Source organism: Macrobrachium rosenbergii, chromosome 14, assembly GCF_040412425.1.
Source record: "Macrobrachium rosenbergii isolate ZJJX-2024 chromosome 14, ASM4041242v1, whole genome shotgun sequence".
Taxonomy (NCBI): domain Eukaryota; kingdom Metazoa; phylum Arthropoda; class Malacostraca; order Decapoda; family Palaemonidae; genus Macrobrachium; species Macrobrachium rosenbergii.
The window spans coordinates 2455212-2476496 of record NC_089754.1 but is presented as its reverse complement, the minus strand read 5'-3'; the positions used below and the strand labels follow the sequence as shown (position 1 = coordinate 2476496).

The 21285-nt window shown below is 39.8% G+C and overlaps 1 long non-coding RNA gene across 4 annotated transcripts in view; it reads right to left on the bottom strand.

Annotated features, from left to right (window-relative positions):
• Window positions 1–21285, bottom strand: part of LOC136845690 (uncharacterized) — a 36946-nt gene that overhangs the window by 12489 nt on the left and 3172 nt on the right. The window contains exons 1-3 of one of the 4 annotated variants that reach the window (XR_010855213.1): window positions 19577–19670; window positions 5071–5205; window positions 1873–2069 (exon numbers count right to left, since the gene is read on the bottom strand). This is a non-coding gene — a long non-coding RNA (uncharacterized lncRNA). Of the gene's footprint in view, window positions 1–1872; window positions 2070–5070; window positions 5206–19576; window positions 19671–21285 lie in introns of those variants that run through there. The other 3 variants (XR_010855214.1, XR_010855212.1, XR_010855215.1) reach the window with 3 other exon arrangements.

Genomic DNA, 21285 nt, shown 5'->3' with positions numbered 1-21285 from the left:
CTTGTTAATGTATGGGTACCCCGCCCCCCGGGCCAGTACTAAACACAGCAAAGGGTCATTCCATCGCCCCGATGCCAGTACTAAACACAGTGAAATGCATTTAACTCCCTCCTGTTGGCAAATGGCTCCCTCTCGTTTTTCCCCTCCAGAGGGCGCCTCCCCAACGTAAACATGTCCGCTCCATTTTTGTGTTCTCCCCCACCCAAAACCCCGAATTCCTACAGTCCCCCTTTACTGTTGAGTAGAGTTAGGGGGCAAATAACAGTTGACCGACAACAAACAATCCCACCACCAGTATCAGAAGCCCTAAAAGTGTAGAAAAAACCAGTTCCCAAGGTAAAAACAGGCACGGAGCTAGTACTTAGAATTACCATAACATGAATATTGGACCAATAAGTAATCTAACACGTTTAAGGCCTAAATTAATTTAGCTATTAACATTAACTTTGGTTAATAACATTAATATTGGATCAATCAATAACCACACGTTTATCTAAGGCCTAAATGTATTCAGTTAATAACATTTAGTTAACATGAATATTGGACCAATAAATAACCTAACTGATATTTAAGGCCTAAACGCATTTAATTAACTTTGGTAGATCAAGCTGTTTGAGCTAGGCTATGGCACTTGACGTTTTTCTATAGAACTTTACCTGCTGTGATTAAGCTGTAAATTATCTTAGAACTGGCGTGGTAAAATCCTTTCGAGAATAGCTAACAGTAAGGGATACCCGTTGGGAATTTGGGTTTTTTGGTGGGGGTAAATAACTTGGGAAAAGGTTTCAGTACCTTCTTGTTGTATTTCCTGTTTTATATGTCATTTGGAACTCAAAAAACAAGCGTAAAAAGAAGGGCAAATAAATGGATAGTGGTAGCAGTTCCAAAGGCACTTTTCATTCATTACTAGTACTACTGATTCTAAGCCTTAACACACATGCTCTAGCTTTTGGTTCACCAATCACCATTCACCAGTGGCCAGTTGCCAGTTTTCTACGCTTAGCGAGAGCTGCGAGAGACTGGCAATTGACATTTTCTTATGTTATTTTAATTTCTGAACAAGAATTGAAAGTAATTACCTCTTGCCAGAACATACGAGCTTGCAGTAATCTTTAAAAATGCAGACAAGGCACGCAGCACCGTTCTGCTACGGCGACCTACAGAGGCCACCCAAGTTGAAAGTGGAAATGGTAATGTTTTGTTTCCCGTTTACGAAAGCTTCGAATAGCGCAGTGGAGCTAGACTATGGCAATTGATGTTTTTCTATGTTATTTTACTTGCTTTACAAGAGTTTAAAGGTAATATTTTGCCAGTCGGCTGCTGCTAAACTGTATTTAACCTTGAGCTGTGAGCGACCCACTGGCGGTTCTCTCTGCCCACTGGTACAGACGTGCAATTTTCAAGGGTCAGTTACATTTTAGTTACAGCCGACTGACAAAATATTATTTTAAATTCTTGTCCAGCAGGTAAAACAAAAGAGGAAAATATCAATTGCCATAGGCTAGCTCACCGCAGACAGCCAGCCTAGAATTACCGGATAAATCAATAACCACATGTTTATCTAAGACCTAGATGCATTCAGTTAACAACATTAACTTTAGTTAATAACATGAATATTGGACCAATAAATAACCTAACTGATATTTAAGGCCTAAATGCATTTAATTAACATTAACTTTGATTAATAACATTGATTGGATCAATAAATAACCACACTGTTATTTAGAGCCTAAATTCACCCAGTTAACAACATTAATTTTGGTTAACATGAATATTGGACCAATAACTAACCACACTTATTTAAGGCCCAAATTCAGTGAATAACATTCACTTTACACCCCATAATTCCACATAATTAACTTTCATTCTCACCTTGAAATTATATTCACCAACACTTCATAATGTAATCAACACTCACTGTTAATTATTTAACTTGCAAATTTAATTAAAAGTTAAATATTTTCCTTAGTAACTCTTCGTGAAGTCTTTGTTTATCTGTCATCTTGGAAAATTATAGTTCCATGGACTCTGGAGTTTGGTTAACCATAGACTGTTGACTCTAGCGCCATCTGTTGGGTGAAATTTTACATTACTGTTGGAATTTATTCAGTTTTACAATTCGCAAAATTTGTATGTTATTACTATTATTATTATTATTATTATTATTATTATTATTATTATTATTATTATTATTAATTATTATTATTATTATTATTATTATTATTAATAACAATGACAATAATAATATAGACATTATTATTATTATTATTATTATTATTATTATTATTATTAATAACAATAATAAATAATAATAATATAGACATTATTATTATTATTATTATTATTATTATTATTATTATTATTATTATTATTATTATTTATGAATTCATTTATTTATTATTGCTATTATTTATTTACTGTTGTTTATTATTCCTGTTATCAATTTTTATTATAATTATCATTACTCAGTCTCCCAATGTCTAACCCCAGTCTAAAGCCTTTATGAGAGAGAGAGAGAGAGAGAGAGAGAGAGAGAGAGAGAGAGAGAGAGAGAGAGAGAGAGAGAGAGAGAGAGAGAGGGGGATTTACAAGACTCAGGTTGGGATTTCGGGGGATTTTTTCTCGTAGCTGAGGGGATTTGAACCTGCAACGTTAGCCAATGCGTATTTTTATCAATTATTCTACTTTTTTAAATATTTTTAACTGAATTCATTTTTTTTATTATTGTTAGATGTGTTATATACATTGATATATGACACAACAAACACTGAAAATTTAAATGAAAATCTCTCTCTACAGATGCATCTCGCTAGATTAGAGGATTTTCCCTTTGGATTTTAAACATTCCAAAGAAAAGCCTTTTAAAATAAATTTAAAAAATGGTATAGCTTCATTTAACACAAAACAAACCTTTAAACAGTTAGAATGTGTTCTACCTGCCAAGATTTAGTAATAGGAAATACATGTATACATAAAATAATAAGGACATTGAATGTACAGAATGCCAGGAGCTTAACAGGGCACAAAAATCTACCGAACACGTAATTCATGATTCTTTGTGCTCACAAGACTTCATGACAATTTTACTTCTTTATCTGGTTTCTAACACTGCACCCTTAAACTGGGAAATGAATTAGAGACGGCCTCACAGAAAGCAGAGAGCCTAAACAAAGCCTGAAATTCCCTGCATATGGTGTGACGTTGGTACAGTCTGAAATGTCTTCGCAGGAAACTGCTGTCAGGAAATAAACTATTACTTGAAATATGAAATAAATATTTTCAACTGCAATGGAATCTAAATAGTGGCTACGAAGGCACCTGCTGAAATGCGATTAATACTGAAAAAACAAATGTACTTTGAATTAGATGTGTACGCAGGAACAGCACTCGTCTGACTACTACTGCTGAGATGAAGAACCTTATTCGTGTGGGACAAACCCACAAAAGGCCCAATGACTTGAAATTCAAGAAGGATCCAAAGACTATTACGGCATTCATTCGAAAGAGGTAACAGAAGGTTAAGGGAAATACAGAACGAGGAGATGTCGGTGATTAGAAAAACATAAATTACCAAATAAATAAAAATAAAGCAACGAAATTTGGTGTCTTTTAGAATTAGAATTCAAAAAGACAAACAAACTCATTGAATACTTAAAGAACTGTGATTTTACTAGGTCTAAATTCCATACTTCATAAGACACTTCTATGCTTTGCTTCTTCTTGGGTGATTGTTCAAATGCTACAACTTTTTACAATTCTTTAATATGTAATATTGCCACTATCTTCTCTATCTTTAATTATTTCACTCTGTGTCAACACACTAAAGTAATATTCAAGATATATTTCAAAACGAATGCTCCATAAAAATCATGTATTTCTTCAAAGCTAACCTAAGACTCACATACAAGCTAACCTGAATTTGAAAGGTAAAACAGAAAGAGTTTGTAGTAATAATAATAATAATAATAATAATAATAATAATAATAATAATAATAATAATAATAATAATAATAATAATAATAATAATAATATGCAGGGAGTAGACCTTCTCTGATGCATGTTTTGTTGAAAATAATGGCAGTTTTCAACGAATTAATCTCATACAGAGTTTTGTCAGTTCTCCTGACAAATCGTTTTTCTGGCTCAGCTAGGCTGTTGAGCAGAATTCCAAAGCCTGTGGTACCATTCCCGCAGTTACAGTAATGGCCTTTTCGTCTTGCTCCAGAAAAATATGCATTGGTTGTATCATGAAAACATCTTAATCACTCTGCATTTGTCCTTACATAAATCTAAACAGCAAGATGTCTTAGAGGTATCTAGTGGCCCCTATGTCTGGCAATAACGGAGGAACCCCCTAGGGAAACTGGGCTTTTAAACTGGGGTATTTTAGTATCACAACTCAACACTGTAGTTTAAGTGCTGTGCTCATAAGTCTCCTAAATACGATTGCTATGAAAATCACACTAAAATCTACCTCAATCTTTCTGTTTCCAGGATATTCACCATCTTTGAACATTCATTCCCATGGGGCTGGTACTATACATGGTGTATTACCTCCCAATAAAACCTTTGTGTTATTAACCAAAGTTAATGTTAATAGCTAAATTAATTTAGGCCTTGGATGTGTTAGATTACTTACTGGTCCAATATTCATGTTATGGTAATTCTAAGTGCTAGTTTAGGGCTTCTCTTGCCCCTGGCAAGGAATATCCTTGGCACAAACATGGCCCCTGCAAGAGGAACAAAGGTACTAGAATCAATATTCAAGGGCAGTATAAAGCAGCCACGCACACTCTCATGTCCTGGGCATTTCTACTTCAGTCATGCCTAGGTCTACACTACAACAAGTCTTCATCATCCACAAACAAGCTGAAAGAGGGTCTTGCCAAAAATACTCCCATATAACAAAGGTGGGAACAAATGAATGTGTTTCTTCACTACCCTAGCACCATGATCACTAAGCATAGGTGCCTGACAGTTGGAAAGTTCTTAATCTCATGAGTCATGCATTATGCTGTACATGAACTACAGTACTCATTTAGGTATGAAAAACCTTTTTGAAAAACTTACAGAAAATAAACTTGAAAGTAGAGTTCATGGCGTGTGCTCACGAAGGCTCCTCTGCAAGACCAAGAAATATTGTCCTTTCTGATGATTACTTCGAGGACCTCTGACCAAGTCATCAGTTGGTGCATCACAAATTATCTGCAAGGTAAACAAACGGATCATTACAAATATACAATATGTGTGTTAGGCTTTGATTAGTTTACAGACCTTATGGTTTTCTCAATAACAATTCATTATACAATGTCCTAGAGACTAGAGCAAACATATCTATGTGAGCCCAAGTTCAAGCCTCACTCTGGCTGTTGTAAATTCGTTTGTTTGTGTGGAAAAATTTATTTGCAATTATTTGATATTTGATATTTTTAAATGTTTACAGTTCTCTCTTAAACCTGCTTAACTCATCAGCCCGCTGGTTTTTTGTTAGTTTCGCAGAAATCCACAAGCCATTTGGCTCTATCCACACAAATAGAAGAAAGGCTACTGTATCAGTTTACTGAGAATATATAATGCTAGGCTCTAGTGGCAGGCTGTAAAAGACTGGACTGAGAGGTAAGGCTTCTGTAGCAAAATACTTGTGTATAATTGATTCGGCAAATGTTTTTTGGTAAAGACAAGGAAATGAAATCTTAGATAAGTTAAATTCCGTTAGTATAAGCTATGTTTTATCATTGGTTTATGGGAGTAAATCGGCCAATTATTGGTTATTCAGTCAATGGTCTTTCAGTAAAATGCCCCACCAATCCTCTAATTAAGCACCTGGCTAGTGATTGAGGTGAACACCTCACAGACTCTTGGCAACAAAACCGCCTTTTGGCTGAGAAGCACAATGATTACACGAGCCTACCTCTGGTAGTACCCTGGGAGAACGGGAGGTAGGCTCTTGTAATCATTGTCTCTCTCAGCCATGAGGTGTTCACCTCTAATCACTTTGCATTTTTGCCATCCGAGGCTTATCATAGTTGATGCTCAGTCAAAGTGTAGTCTGATGATTCAGAAATAAGCTTCATGTGAAGTTGTAACTTTCTGAGACCGATCTCATGGGTTTTACAGGTTCCATGAAACTTTTCTTTTTTCCAGGTGTGTGCCTTGTAGCCGACCATGTGGTCCTTAAGGTTGTACTTTTGTATGTTAAGTTTAAATAGTCTAATTTTGTCATAAAATTGTAAAAGCCACCCGAATCTTGCTGGACCTTCTGTAGGATGTTTGCAGATTTTTGCCCTTCAGCCCAGGTTATCCCACGGCAGCTAATATCTCGACTCCAAACTAGTGCATCAGAGGTAAAAATTCAAGACAAATGGTCCTTCGACGGACCGGATGTGTAGGCTGCGAGCCAAAGATCACGCGGTGGGTTATGACATTTAGAGGATCATTGAGAGGGCACTCACAACCACCTCCTGTCCTGCCAGTAACAGAAGGAGTGGTTGCAGAGGTGTGTAGAAAACCAGGTTGCTTCACCACACATTTTGAACATGAGAACTTCTGGATGCGTCAATACGATTTTGTCGTATTGTATGGCGGAGGCAATGACCTGGCGGTGCATGAATCTAAACCTGTCTAGGACAGATTAAAAGTGCTAGCTGAAAGAATAAGGGCTTTGACGCATATGCTGGCGATCAGCAGTTGCGAACTGCACGATTACCCAGCTCGCAACATCAGTACAGAAACGCACAACGGCCGTGTAAGAAATCTGGATGCCCGAATTCACCGCTACTGTAGTAAGCATAAGAACCATGGCATTCGACACCTACCCATGAATGCCAACGTGTACCGTTACGGTAAAGCAAGTGACGGTGCGCACTTTAACGAGGAGGAGCGAGGCATTTCTCGAACAGCTTAATGAGGTTGATTAGAAACGAACGACGCAGGCTTCAAGGTAATGTAGATCAATTCATAAATCCAACTATTGTGTAACTTTGTGTAACTTTAAATATTGCAACGCCTAGCGCATAAAAATTTAGAGTAAAAATCTCACATGTTTGCATGATCCAACACCTGAATCTGAGGTTTTTAGTAGTGTCTTTAGAACTGCACATCCCAAGCCTATAACATCCAGGCTAAGAATCAGAAAAATTCACAGTCCACTCAATATCGTCCAAAATTTCTCGATAGCCTTAATTACTGTAAATTACTTGAATCTCGGAAAAGACTAAATAATGAAATATCGCCACACAATAGCATCCAACACAAAGTACCGTATGTGCCGAGGTCAGATGGACCACTCCCTCCCTCCTCCTTCCTTCCTTCACGAAATGTGTCTCAGCCTTCTTAATATTCAACAACAATAAATGTCAGTGTCATTTATTGCCACGGTGATTGTCCTCCGGAAGGAAAGGACTTTAAAGGAGAGATCGTTATCAAGGAACTCTCTCTCTCTCTCTCTCTCTCTCTCTCTCTCTCTCTCTCTCTCTCTCTCTCTCTCTGTGTGTGTGTGTGTAGTAGAGAAGTGTTATAAGTTATAATGTCTTTGAAAAGAAGCATGCTGACAGGTGTGTTTGGTACGTCCGTTGTCAATTCACATGGGCTCGCTGTTGTATTTTATTTTTTATTTTCATTTTTCGATCAGTCTGTCCAGCGTCTTTCTGTCTCCCTGTCTGCCTGTATGCGGACAAATGGCTTCAACTGTGTGTACAGAAGACCCTTCGGGCGGCTTGGGCGGTGGCCCAGGCCACAGAGGCAGCCACCCATGAGAGGGTGAAGATAAAGTTCGATCAGACAGCCACGAGACCCCTCGAGACCCACTTCTCAGGCCCCCCACAAAATCTTGGGAAAACGTGGGGACCTAAATTATCTCGTAGACTGCAGGAAAAGGAGGGTCAAGTGGCTACATATAAACCTCCTAAAACCCTACCAAGCCCGTAGTGAGGAGGCACCTGAAGATGACCCACCAACTCTTGGGGCAGTAGTTGGCATTGCTGCCCTGACCCACACACCCAGTACCAACTTGGAAATACTCGAGAATATAGGAGAAATTACTCCTGGTCTCGCTGCCACCCACCGGCAGGATATCTGACAGGTATTGACTCGTCACTCTCGGGTCGTCCGGGGCACCCTGGGGTGCACGGACGTTCTCCAACATTCAATAAATATCAGAAAGGGCGTAAAACCCATAGCTCAAGCTCCAACTCGACCTCAGCCTTATAGATCACAGCTGCAGCCCCTGGGCTTCCCCCAGTAGTTCTAGTACTGAAGGAGGGCGGTGGAGGTCGACTTTGCATCGATTTCCGAAAACTGAATGAAGCAACGGAGTTGGAACCTTATCCCCTTCCTGGACCGAGGCTTGCTCAGATAGCCTTCCCCTGGGATCATAAGTGCCCTACATCTGAAGCAAGATTGACTTGGAGAAGGGCTCAAAGGCACCGATAACAGCAGCGCAAGTCCCCGCTGTCGAGGACAGCATTCATAACTCCATCTAGCGGAATCTGTCAACGCCGTAAAAAGGCATGAGCCAGTACTTTAAACACAGTTATGCCATTCAGTTTAAAAATGCTCCCCCAGCCGTTTCCAACGTCTGATGAACGATGAATGAAATTTAAGCCGTCCACCAGGTGGAAAAGGCATTCCCTGATCACTGGCGGGCGTAAAGAACTGTGTGGTATAAGACTTGGACGACATTGTCACCTACACCAGCACCTGGGAAGAGCAAAACTTAGAAATATTAGATGAAACTTTTACTCTTCATCAATAACCACATTGTTTAACTGCCCTGGTTATTGAAAAAGCCAATTTAGTCATTAATCTGAAAAAGTGCCAGTTCGGAGATGGGGAAATTACGTATAGGCACCTCAGTGCAGTCTCTATCCATCTGTAGGCCTATGTTTTTTTTATTTTCCTTTACTGGCACGTAATCCTTAAATCTCTCTTGCAGAGGGACCCATTTGCCGTGGACTCTTCTTCTTGGGCTGTACCTTGCGACCATTCAAGTCTCCAGTAGGAAGACCGCCAGGCTTTGCAAGCCTCCATATTATTTACTTCTCAATTTCTTTGACCATTTTATTGTAAATACAATTACTTTAGTTAACACCAGTGTTAACGTAACATTCCCTCATGAAGTAGAGCCCTAAGTTCATATGATGCATCCATTTTTTCTTTTCTTTTTATGATTCCCTGGACAGTCAAGTCAGATTTTCAAGGCCAAGTGAGTAAAACTCCGTTGCTGGCCTGTTAAAGTGTTCTACAAGTCCAGAAAACTACCTTCACATACTGTGTTGACTTCGCAATTATAAATCTATAAGAGTATAGTCAATTCACTTATTGATTTCTCGATACCAATTTACTACAAAGAAACAGGTGATTAATGAGCACGCTTAGCTTAATGGTTCCTAAAGATGACTGATGACCGTGGTTACTCCAGAGGTGACGTGTCTCTCTCTCACAAACACTGATCACTTCAGAACAAACAAAGCATTTGCAACAGTAGACCGCGTAGCAGATTTCGCTCTAATGAGGGACAGACTCGTTCTCAGCTAATGGACTGAGTTAGCGGATTATGAGATTCTCCATCTGGAATTAGCATCAGTAATCGAAGCTATTGCATTTTTGTCTGTCTTATTAAGTCATCGAATGACCTGAGCGATCTGTGAAAGAACCCGTGAGTTGTCTCGAACTCTCTTCATGAATGCATTGAACCGACTTGAATCAAAATGGCCACTTGCAGCCCCTGAATTGAAACTTCGTCTGTAGACAAAAATATACCTACATTAATTACTTATAAGGGAAAAGTTTCACACAAATGATGACGTAAGGTTAAAACTACAAAGGAATTGAATCAGTTAATTCCTCAAGTGATGTTAACTTTGGGGCGATGAAAACCCGCAATTTTTCTCCTCGTAATAAATAAATGGCATCGTGAATTATAACCTAAGAAGTGTTTAAGTACCATTCAGTAATGACTAATGAAACCGATTAATTGGTCTGCTACCAGTTCCTGATATTAAAAGCGACTGACTCATTCTAAAGAATGGTAAGCAAGTGTGCCATTTCCGTCTTGAAATGCTTTTATGAGGCATTTTTAAAATCCAGCGCGTCAACTCTGGCAGCCTTAAGTTCAGCTATACTTAATACAATGAAAAGAAGCTGTGTACATTTTGCATTCAATAATCAAACACGCTCAATAAATCATGAACATTTTCTTAAGGTCTTTCCTTGTCTTGACAGTCAAAGACAATGCCCCCTTCTCTGTTGATGCCTAACCTAATATGCTCAGAAGCCTGGAGACCTCCTCACCCCAGACTGAAAATGAACGAACGCTGGACACCCTCTGATCAGCCCTGAATATCACTGTTGACTTCACAGTTATACAAAATGATCAGTAACACTACCAGTTCTATTTCAATCCACGTTTCGCCCATTCTAAAGACAAAACAACTAAGCAATGCGACGAAGTTTCATCGGCGCAGTCGAGTTTTCTGTACAGCATCTAATGCTGTATGAAACTTTCAGCCACGGCCCATGAAATTCAGCTACTGAGGAGGCTAGAGGGCTGCAAATAGAGGGCTGCAATATGGTATGTTTGATGACAGGAGAGTGGATGATCAACTTAGCAATTTGCAGCCCTCTAGCCTCCTCAGTAGTTTTTAAGATCTGAGGGCGGGCAGAAAAAGTGCGGACGGACAGACTTATAGCCTTCTCTATATTAGTTTCCTTTCACAGGAAACTCAAAATCATTTTTACATCAGTCAAAAGAGTTAAACCTGGAAAAGGCTTCAAGTATCAAGGCTTCAGCCAGACTTAAGGCTTCAAGTATCAAGGCTTCAGCCAGACTAAACTCTCCTCGGAAGAATCTGACCTTCACTCGGCACGTGAAATGTAACAATACTTAATGAATCACCTAATGACCTCTTCAAGTATATATCGCCTTGATTCGGTTATGGCATATGTACTTATATATGTGTATATATAAATCCCTGCGTTCTGCTCAAAGTAGTGCGTTACGCATTTGCCAACCATCCTTAACCAATTCCACCACTTGAATGCTTTGCTTGGGTTAAAATAATACCTGTATTACTAATTAGACTTCCTGGAATGGAATGGAATCTGTAGAACTGAGGCCAAAAGGCCTAGCACTGTGACCAGTCTCATATAAGCCAATTCAATAAGCAAGACAAGTCCAATGCATAGGTGACGCCTGATGACGATTAAAATGAACAATTCTTTACAATTAATGAACGCTGGAAGAGGCGACGATCGTCAACATTCAACATGACAACTTGACTTGGAAGCCTTCTCTCTCTCTCTCTCTCTCTCTCTCTCTCTCTCTCTCTCTCTCTCTCTCTCTCTCCCCGTGGATTGGCCTGACTGAAAGCTAGCATGGCTCCGCCCACATCACATCACTCCGCCCACATGACCCGAAGAGGAACCCGATTGGTCAAGAAATCCTTATGACGCGATTCAGGGAACCAATTACTGTCACCCGTTCCCCGCCCCCCCCGCTCCTCCTCTCTCTCTCTCTCTCTCTCTCTCTCTCTCTCTCTCTCTCTCTCTCTCTCTCTCTCTCTCTCTCTCGTGGCATCATCTTCATCTGCCAGACGTACGAAGCTTAGGGAATTTTATGTATATGTATATATATATATATATATATATATATATATATATATATATATATATATATATATATATATATATATATGCTGTATATCTTAGCATATTCACGCTTAACCTATTTCAGGTGCCAAATTGCACAATGAGAAGCCTTATGTCACCCACAGTTGGCGAGAGAGAGAGAGAGAGAGAGAGAGAGAGAGAGAGATTTATGGTCATTAAAACTGGCGTCGCAGCATCTAGGCTACTGACCCCGTAAGGAAACTGAATTGAATTGAACTCGTATCTACCGTATACCAGCACGCCTCTCTCTCTCTCTCTCTCTCTCTCTCTCTCTCTCTCTCTCTCTCTCTCTCTCTCTCTCTCTCTCTCGTAAGCCAGCCAAATCTCTTTCCCATCACAGACAAATAAAATCACGCAGCATAAAACCTGAGGTTCTATGAGGAAATTGGTATATCAGTATGTACTGAGGTTGTGTGAGCATCATTAAGCACACTGTACTTTCCAAGTTGCAAATGCCCTCCACACCTTCCCACATCTACGTAGGCAGCCATTAGGCAAGAGCCCGTGCTGAAACGCGGCCAGCTTAATCTGAACCAACCACCAACCTAAAATGCCCAATCCAGCTTCAGGACCCAAACCGATTTCGAATGTGAGGTGGAGGGTGGCTGCTGCAGAAGTGGCCCTCAAGGGTCTCCTGAACCCCCACCCACTCACCCACCCACCAGAACAATCAATGGCAGGGTCACGCCCACGCCTAAAGATGGACCCACGAAGGCTCTTCCTACTGTCACCAAAAACGAAAACCAGGAGAGTGGTAGAATGAAAATTGAAATCGACCCAAAGACCCTGGGAATAGAGGACTGACGATGAACATGACACCTCCAGCAGGAAGAGACAAGTACACCCACGCCCACACCCACACTACACAGAATACAGGCGTTAATGAATAACAGAAGCTGGACTGAAACGCCCTAATACTGCACGACAATGATCGACCCAAGAATTTCCTCTGTCAGCATCAAAGCTGGAATAAGAATGTAGATGAGAGAGAGAGAGAGAGAGAGAGAGAGAGAGAGAGAGAGAGAGAGAGAGAGAGGCACAGTGAATCTGATGGCCCTACCATTCTTTACAAAACACGTTTTACATCCAATTAGTAGAGCGGTTATGTATAAGTTTCCCGAGTCGCAAAGTGCTCATATTTGGCCAAAACTTGCCACCAAACGAACACCCGACAATATTATTTCAACTGATGTCATCATCACTCAGCCACAACAGTGGACTTGGCAACCCCTACCATTTGTCCTCAACATCACAGACGTCGATGACTGGAAAGATGATGATAATCATTATGACTGAATTGTTAACTGATGCCAACGTAAAAACAGGAATTGATCTGAACGCGTTCAACAGAGTGGGTGTATTCGAAATATGCTTGCACTCTTGAGTAGCACCTTACCAGACAGTCATCGTGGTGATAAATGTTTAGTGAATTAACATCAACAAACTCGAAAACAGTACAATGACAGAGCTGCGACAAACACTGCACTCCTTGCCATGACAAAGCCTATCCCGTGTGATGGCTGAGTCAAAGCTATCAGCTACGACAAGTTATCATGTAAATGGGAGTATTAATGGAAAAGTCAAACGTACCATGAAGTTTGATGACGCTATCTAGCTTAAAGGACTGACTGCCTAATTAACATCCATTGCTATGGACAATAAATTATGGGGCAATCAAAAGAATTGACCAACTTTGGTGGCACAAACGTCTGGGCTGGTCTGTGGACGATACAAATAGAACGATTATCAGGAATATGAACAACGTATGTAAGGAAACTTGAATTGTATTGCAGACAGAGCGCCCAGAAAAGAGAGAGAGAGAGAGAGAGAGAGAGAGAGAGAGAGAGAGAGAGAGAGAGAGAGAGAGAGTTGAAGAGGGAATCGTATGTGAAACATGAAAATGCGGTCAAGATACATTTATTTCTTTGCAACCTACATTTGCCTTAAATAGTTTATTAAACTCTATGAAGAACTTAAAGTCCTTTCTTGACAACATCGGACCCAATCGGACCCCATACGGCCCACATACGGCCCAGTCAAATGCACTCTAAACGTCTCTCTCTCTCTCTCTCTCTCTCTCTCTCTCTCTCTCTCTCTCTCTCTCTCTCTCTCTCTCTCTCTCTCTCTCTCCACCTACGACTGCTCATCTCTGAAGACAGTTTACAATATTTGTGCAAAAACTGAATGGGTCTTAATACGTCTGACGGGGTCCATTGAAGACTCCAGTTGAATTATGATTTTGACACCAATTCGAATGCTGATGTTGACGCCAATATGATTTCCGTGGAACCTCAACAAACATTTAGGAAAACCCTGACGACAGACTCAGTACAAACGCTTGGCTCAACTACCCTCTACCACAAATTTTAGGCTGCCTTTGATGTGACAACAAGGTATTCAACCAGTAACTGAACCATCCATAGGACTTTTTTAAAGATTCTAATTTTATTTAGCTTCTCTAAAACACTCATGGTTACCTCTTACGTTATTGCATCGTCTCGGCCCAGATTTCTCGGCGTTGTGATGAAAATTTTTAGTACATCAAAGACAGTATATATAGGCGCAGAATTTCAGTTAGGGTCAGGGTCGGGGGCGGGGGAGCTATAATTTTACTACGCGCAACTATTAACGTAATGCTTGTGTCCATAAATTACTGATATTCTTTGGCAATGGCTTCGAATTACAGAATATGTCCTGTAGCTATTTCGTGGAGTGTTTTTACTGTACAGTATCAAGTTCCACGAATCTATTTTTACGTCAAATGACGGTGTTACTGAAAGGAGAATATGTTTTTCCGTCAGCTGTCAAGAGTACTACAAGAATGCCATGCATGGAAAACTTGAAGATCTATCTCTATTCTCCCTCTCGAGAAATGACAATATACCTGGAAGATCGATTCCACAAGGCACCGCCCCCTTCTGTCGAGAGGTTTCCAGGAAATCCATTATAAACGAGATCAAGTGACTTCAAACTGTCAAACATAACCAAAAAACTTTAACCACTTCTGAGAAGTAACATTTAGGAACAACAATAATGAAATTATCATACATCCTGCCGTCAGTGTAAAGTGTATATTTTAATCCCTATTTCAACGACGGTCGGGAAAGCAGTATCAGTTTACCACACTGGAGACCCGACTGTCGGGAATGCAAGGCTACTTCCTTCAATATGGATCCCCCAGGAATGGGAATCACACCATCGACTGTTATCTCATAATATACACTTCTTGTTGCACTAAACGAGGACCCACAGGAGGTCCCGCAAGGATATATATTATAACCCAAGGTTTTCATCCTACAGCCCAGGCACTCTGACCGCCCTCTTTCAAGAAATATCGTTCCATGAATCACCAATCATTTTCATATACGCGTCATTACTGGAATTCACTCCAGCTTCGGCCATATAACCATTTCTCTGGGCAGCTTTCGCCTTTAACACTTCACAAGTTTATTATTCTGGACTGAAACCAGCGACCTCGCCCAGTGGAAGTATACTCAACCCACCAAAAAACGTACCTTCTTCACAACAACGTCCCAGAAATGTGGAAAAATCCTGCGAACATAGCTGAGAATCCCTTGACGGCCGAACCACAGCCATAACACTGCACTGCACTGCTTCTTCCAGTCTTCCGAAGCTCCGACTGCCTTTAACAACCCGTGGGCCAATCAGAACGGTCGGTGTTGCTCCTTTTCAAACAGATTAGGACGAACCGACCTTCTTTCCGATTGGCTGAATAGCAGAGCCTTATTTCCAGCTGACGTTATGTCACTGTAGACCACTATAACGTGGAAAACCTGTGAAAAATTAATGCACTGGATCTCTTTAACATACAGGCTGATAAAATTCGTTTAATTTCATATCTGATGCTTGACTGTGTATACCACTATAACGTGGAAAACCTGTGAATAATGAATGCACTGGAGCTTTAATATATAGGAGCTGATAAAAGTCGTTTAATTTCATATCTGATGCTTGACTGAATATAGGCAGCTCAGTTCAGATGGGTAGTTTTGCGTTGAAAGCAAGTTAGTGCCCTTCAAGCAACGCACCAATGCAATAGGCTACACGACACAGAGGCCATGGACTATCTCAACACTGTATTGCTATGCACACAGACCTAATCTCAATGGTATCTTTCTCACTTCAGGGAAGGTCACATTCACTGCGATATGCAGCAGACTGAAAAATCAATTTGAAGTCCCTTTGTCTGGGGCACCGGCTCTATCTGAGGGGCCACAGGAACCACCATTATTCTTGGCAATCAGACTGAGAGTTTGAAGTCCCTTTGCCTGGAGTACCTGATCTATCTGAGGGGACACAGGAACCACCATTATTCTTGGCAATCAGACTGAGAGTTTGAAGTCCCTTTGCCTGGAGTACCTGATCTATCTGAGGGGCCACAGGAACCACCATTATTCTTGGCAATCAGACTGAGAGTTTGAAGTCCCTTTGCCTGGAGTACCTGCTCTATCTGAGGGGCCACAGGAACCACCACTATTCTTGGCAATCAGACTGAGAGTTTGAAGTCCCTTTGCCTGGAGCACCTGCTCTATCTGAGGGGCCACAGGAACCACCACTATTCTTGGCAATCAGACTGAGAGTGTAAATTGTCATACTCTTGAAGGGAAAGTCAGTCCGACGTACTATCCGCCATCAGAAGTCACATATACAGGACTGCCACTGACGGAAATGACAGTAAATGATGCAGGTTAAACACGGACAGTTATTCTTGGCTAGATATTTGACCAAACTTGGAAATCAAATACTGTGCAAGCGTTCAGTGTCACTGAAAACCTTTCATTCTGAATATTTGATGCAAGTGCCATAAAATCCACCCCCTTAGAGGAAATGAACCACCACTATTCTTGCCTGAGAGTTTGAAGTGAAATAAATATTTGAGGACACAGGAAACCACCATTATTCTTGGCAAGACGAATTATCTAGATTATACCAAAATTTGGCATCACCTGGATTCATGTGGCTCATTCATTTGGCCTCATTTAGGTCTATCGTCTCAAACCACAAAATGAAACCAGGTGCTACAAGATGAATCTTTTTATGTTATTTGATAGAGTTCTGAAAAAGCTGGGGTTATGTATAAATAACACTTTTGTATAAAATAGAAATTCCTTTAAGAGTCATTAGTGTTCAATAAAATAGAAATTCCTTTAAGAGTCATTAGTGTTCAGAGTGTTAAGCCTTTTGCATAATATACAGATTCCTCCTCCTCCTCCTCCTCCTCCTCCTCCTCCTCCTCTTCCTCCTCCTCCTCCTCCTCCTCCTCCTCCTCCTCCTCCTCACTCCCGTCTTGAGAATTTCTAAGTCAGGATTATCTACACCCTCGCATAGAAGGCGTCTCTTGTCTTCAATTCGAATCAGAAGCGTCATTTCTCGTCTGTGCAACTTCAAATTGCTGATTGTGAGAACTAGAAACCAAAATTGCACCATCCACGTGCAGGAAATACAGTAATGTAGTCAGTCAGTCCCTCCCTCCCAGTTGAAACCAGAACTTAAGTTAACTGGAGCTATACATTTCGGAAACCTGAGACTGAACAGACACAAAAGAGAGACGAGTGACAATCCGAACTTTAATGAACAAAAGTTACATTGGGACAGGAGCTATCAGAAGACCCATTTTTGGGTCGTTTCACACGTTTCTATTGGGGAAATAACAAAATTGTCAACTTCATATCTCCAAAATCCCCCTGCCCGACCCCTGCAAGAAAATCTCTTTAAAACTATATATATATATATATATATATATATATATATATATATATATATATATATATATATATATATATATATATATATATATTACTAAAGGACCTCATTCAAACTGGATGTATCTAAGTTTTTATTCAAAAAGTTACAAGCTTTCTTGGACAAACAGTCCACATTATCAAGTATCCGTACATTGTACAGTCCACATTATCAAGTATCCGTACAATGTACGGATACTTGATAATGTGGACTGTTTGTCCAAGAAAGCTTGTAAATTTTTTTGAATAAAAACTCCATTAGATACCATCCAGTTTGAATGAGGTCCTTTTAGTAATTCTACTAATGCACAGAACAATTGTGTATGTGTTAAAGTTAATATATATATATATATATATATATATATATATATATATATATATATATATATATATATATATATATATATATATATATATATATATATATATATATTGAATTGCATGTGATGTGTATTTTATGAATAAAGAAAACTTAAAAATGATTGTTGAGTGTACATTGACAGCCAGTGTCAGTTAACTACAATCACCTGCTCTCAATAATAATGGGGATTTTATAGAGTCTAAACACTAGGGAACAGCTCATCTAAACGCATGAGCAGCGGGTAGAAAAGTTAAGTATACTTTAGTTTAACCAGTCCACTGAGCTGATTAACAGCTCTCTAGGGCTGGCCTGAAGGATTAGATTCATCTCACGTGGCTAAGAACCAGTTGGTTACCTAGCAACGGGACCTACAGCTTATTCTGGAATCCGAACCAAATTATAACGAGAAATGAATTTCTATCACCAGAAATAAATTTCTCTAATTCTTCATTGGCCAGTCGGAAATTCGAACGCAGGGCCAGCAGAGTGCTAGCTGAGAACGGAACCCACCCGTCCAATGAGGAACTAGAGAAACTACCAACTTAAATATGCAAATGACCGAGAATCTAGGTCAGTGAATCGTATAATATAAGAAAAAAGATATCTCTGACCACAATAAACCCCTGAAAAGAGTGTGGACATTTTCGGCAACACTCCGGAGCAAAGAATCCTTATCAAGAGCAGTTTAATTCACCAGTTGGCAACATCGCTTTCAAAGTAAACCTTATTTTCTTATCGTTTGTACTCTATATTCTCAAATGAGAGGGTATAGTTCAATGTTTCTACATTAATTAATGAAATATCTGGTGCTTTTAAAAGTGTCATAAGTACTTTAGATTACTTAAAAAATAAAAAAATAAAAAATAAATATTGCCGTGCGACTTCGCCCAACACAAAGTAACGTATCGCCGTTGTCAGATGGACCTCTCCTTCATGAAATGCCTCCTCCTCCTGCTCCTCCTCCTCTTCCTCCTCCTCCTCCTCCTCAACCTTCATTAATGTTCATCAGTAATAAATGTCAGCGACATTTATTGACGCGCTCATTGTCGACTGACTGGCTCTGACTTCGTCTTCTGATATAGTCAAAAGACTGTGACACAAGACGGCCTTTATTTTAACACTTTGATGAAGCCATTCCTATAAACACTTCAGTCTAAGTAACTTTATTCTCGGTTAATTGTACTTAAGATTCTGCCTTCATACGTGCTTATCTTGAGCCGAAGTCAGGGTGGAGGTCTTGCATACGCATGCAGAATTCGCCCCTTTTCTGAGCCATTCAGCCCTTTGTTGGCCGAGTCGGTTGAGCTTCAGACTGTCACTCGATGGGCCGGAGTTCAATTCCCGCGGCCGGCTGATGAAGAGTTAGAGGAATTTATATCTGGTGATTGAAATTCATTTCTCGCTATAATGTGGTTCGGATTCCACAATAAGCTGTAGGTCCCGTTGCTAAGTAACCAATTGGTTCTCAGCCACGTAAAATAAGTCAAATCCTTCGGGCCAGCCCTAGGAGAGCTGTTAATCAGCTCAGTCGTCTGGTAAAACTAAGGTATACGTTTTTTTTTCTGTGCCATGAACAGCACCCTTGAAGAAATACCTCACACAGACCAAATTTTACGCACTATTATATACTTAGCTTCTCACACTTCCAATCACAGACTTCTAGCAAACAGACAGGAGAGTTAAGTGAACTCTCCGCTGGGATAACTAAGGCACAGAAGAAGCCAGACTCCATGGGCAGCTTTTGTACGAATCTTCAGGAGAGCATAAAATGATGAATGAAACTTACTTCTTGAGCGTCTGCAAGTTTCTCGCGCTTCCAAAGTCCATGAACTCGCGTCATCTCACGGTTAAACCAAAACAGGGCTTCGAGGAGACTTCCTGCAAGAACAATATTCAGAATGAGGACAAACATACAATGCACTGACTCAGAACTACTTCTAGATTGACCATGACGATAATATTGATGTCTCTGTGTCCTACAATTTTGATTCTGCCTCTGTCTTCCCAGAAAATCTTGGTTCATCACGAGCAGTTATTGTACATTTTCTAGTGCTCATTTGGACTAAAAGTTTTATGAAGTTGAAAAAGATTGCTTTTGATTGTTTCTGAAAAGTCTACAAGTACTAAATTCCGTGCACGTGTGATTCCAAACTGCCTTCAATTGTTTTTGGAAAGGGTATATGTACCAAATTCTTTCACATGTGATTACAAACTGCCTTTGTTTTTTAAAAAGGTGTAAGTATCAAATTCTTTCACATATGATTCCAAATTGCAAAGATTCATGGCCTCAATGTTCTTTGTAAATACCCAAAAAGATTTGCTTCCATCCATATCACATTTTATGGTTTCAGCTGATTCATAAAAGTGTATGAAGCAGCATAAATTGTGGCTGAGAGATAATGTGCGCTTGCGATCAGAGCAGAAGAGAGGCAATAATCAGAGAAAGTACTGCATCCGGAGACAGGGCAGAGACCAACGTGATGGCTTCAAGAACCAAGGAGAAAGCGCTGGGCTGAAGACCTCTTCTTTCACATTCCAACTATCCCACAGCCAAGAGTCATTCTACACAATTCCTGGTCTAGGTTAACCTGTATATCAGTGGTTCTTAAACTTTTTTGCCTTGCGCCCCCCTCTGCATTATGTAAGGATCCCACGCCCCCCTACCCCTGAAATTTTTGCCAACTATAATCTATAAACAATATGTTGTCTATTTGTATGCTATTATACTTATCATAACAATAAAAGGCAATTCATAAACAAGATTTGAAATTAAAATTGACTTATATTTTGAATTTTGGCATGTTTTGAGATAATAATTAGAAAATATATGGAAGCAGTGATAACGTTTTTGGCAATTTTGTAATTAACATCACAAATAAAAAAATAATAGGCACCATCTAGCAACTCTACTTGCGCCCCCCTTGGAAGCTTCTGGCGCCCCCCTAGGGGGGCACGCCCCCCAGTTTAAGAATCACCGCTGTATATTATAACATTTATCATTTCAGTTTTGATCATTATGACTGCTATTATTTTCATCGTTATTATTATTATTCAGAAGATGGACCCTATTCATGGAACAAGAAACCCACAAAAGGGTCCGTTGCAAGTATAGGGGCTGATAGCAGCCTGGAGACAACGTCATTGTCTTCCCAATGTCCAGCCATGGAAACAGCTGTGTGGTTTCCCTTTAATGTGTTTCTGCTTTGTGAAGCTTGCCAAAATATTGTTTTTTTGAATTATGCTAATTAGCCAAGACACGAAAATTACTACCAATCCTAACCTATTTTTCTGTGAGTTTTGAAAATGTTCTCAGGAGTTAGGTTAGGTTATGTTAGGAAATCATGGCCTGTATTTTATTTTATTGAATGTAACAATAATGTAGAGGGATTAAAATATCTAAAATTTTATAGAGTTCATTAAGTAACCATGACACAATTAGTGACTGTTTTAAATATTTTATTGAATGCAATAGTAATGAAGTGGCGAATAAAATAT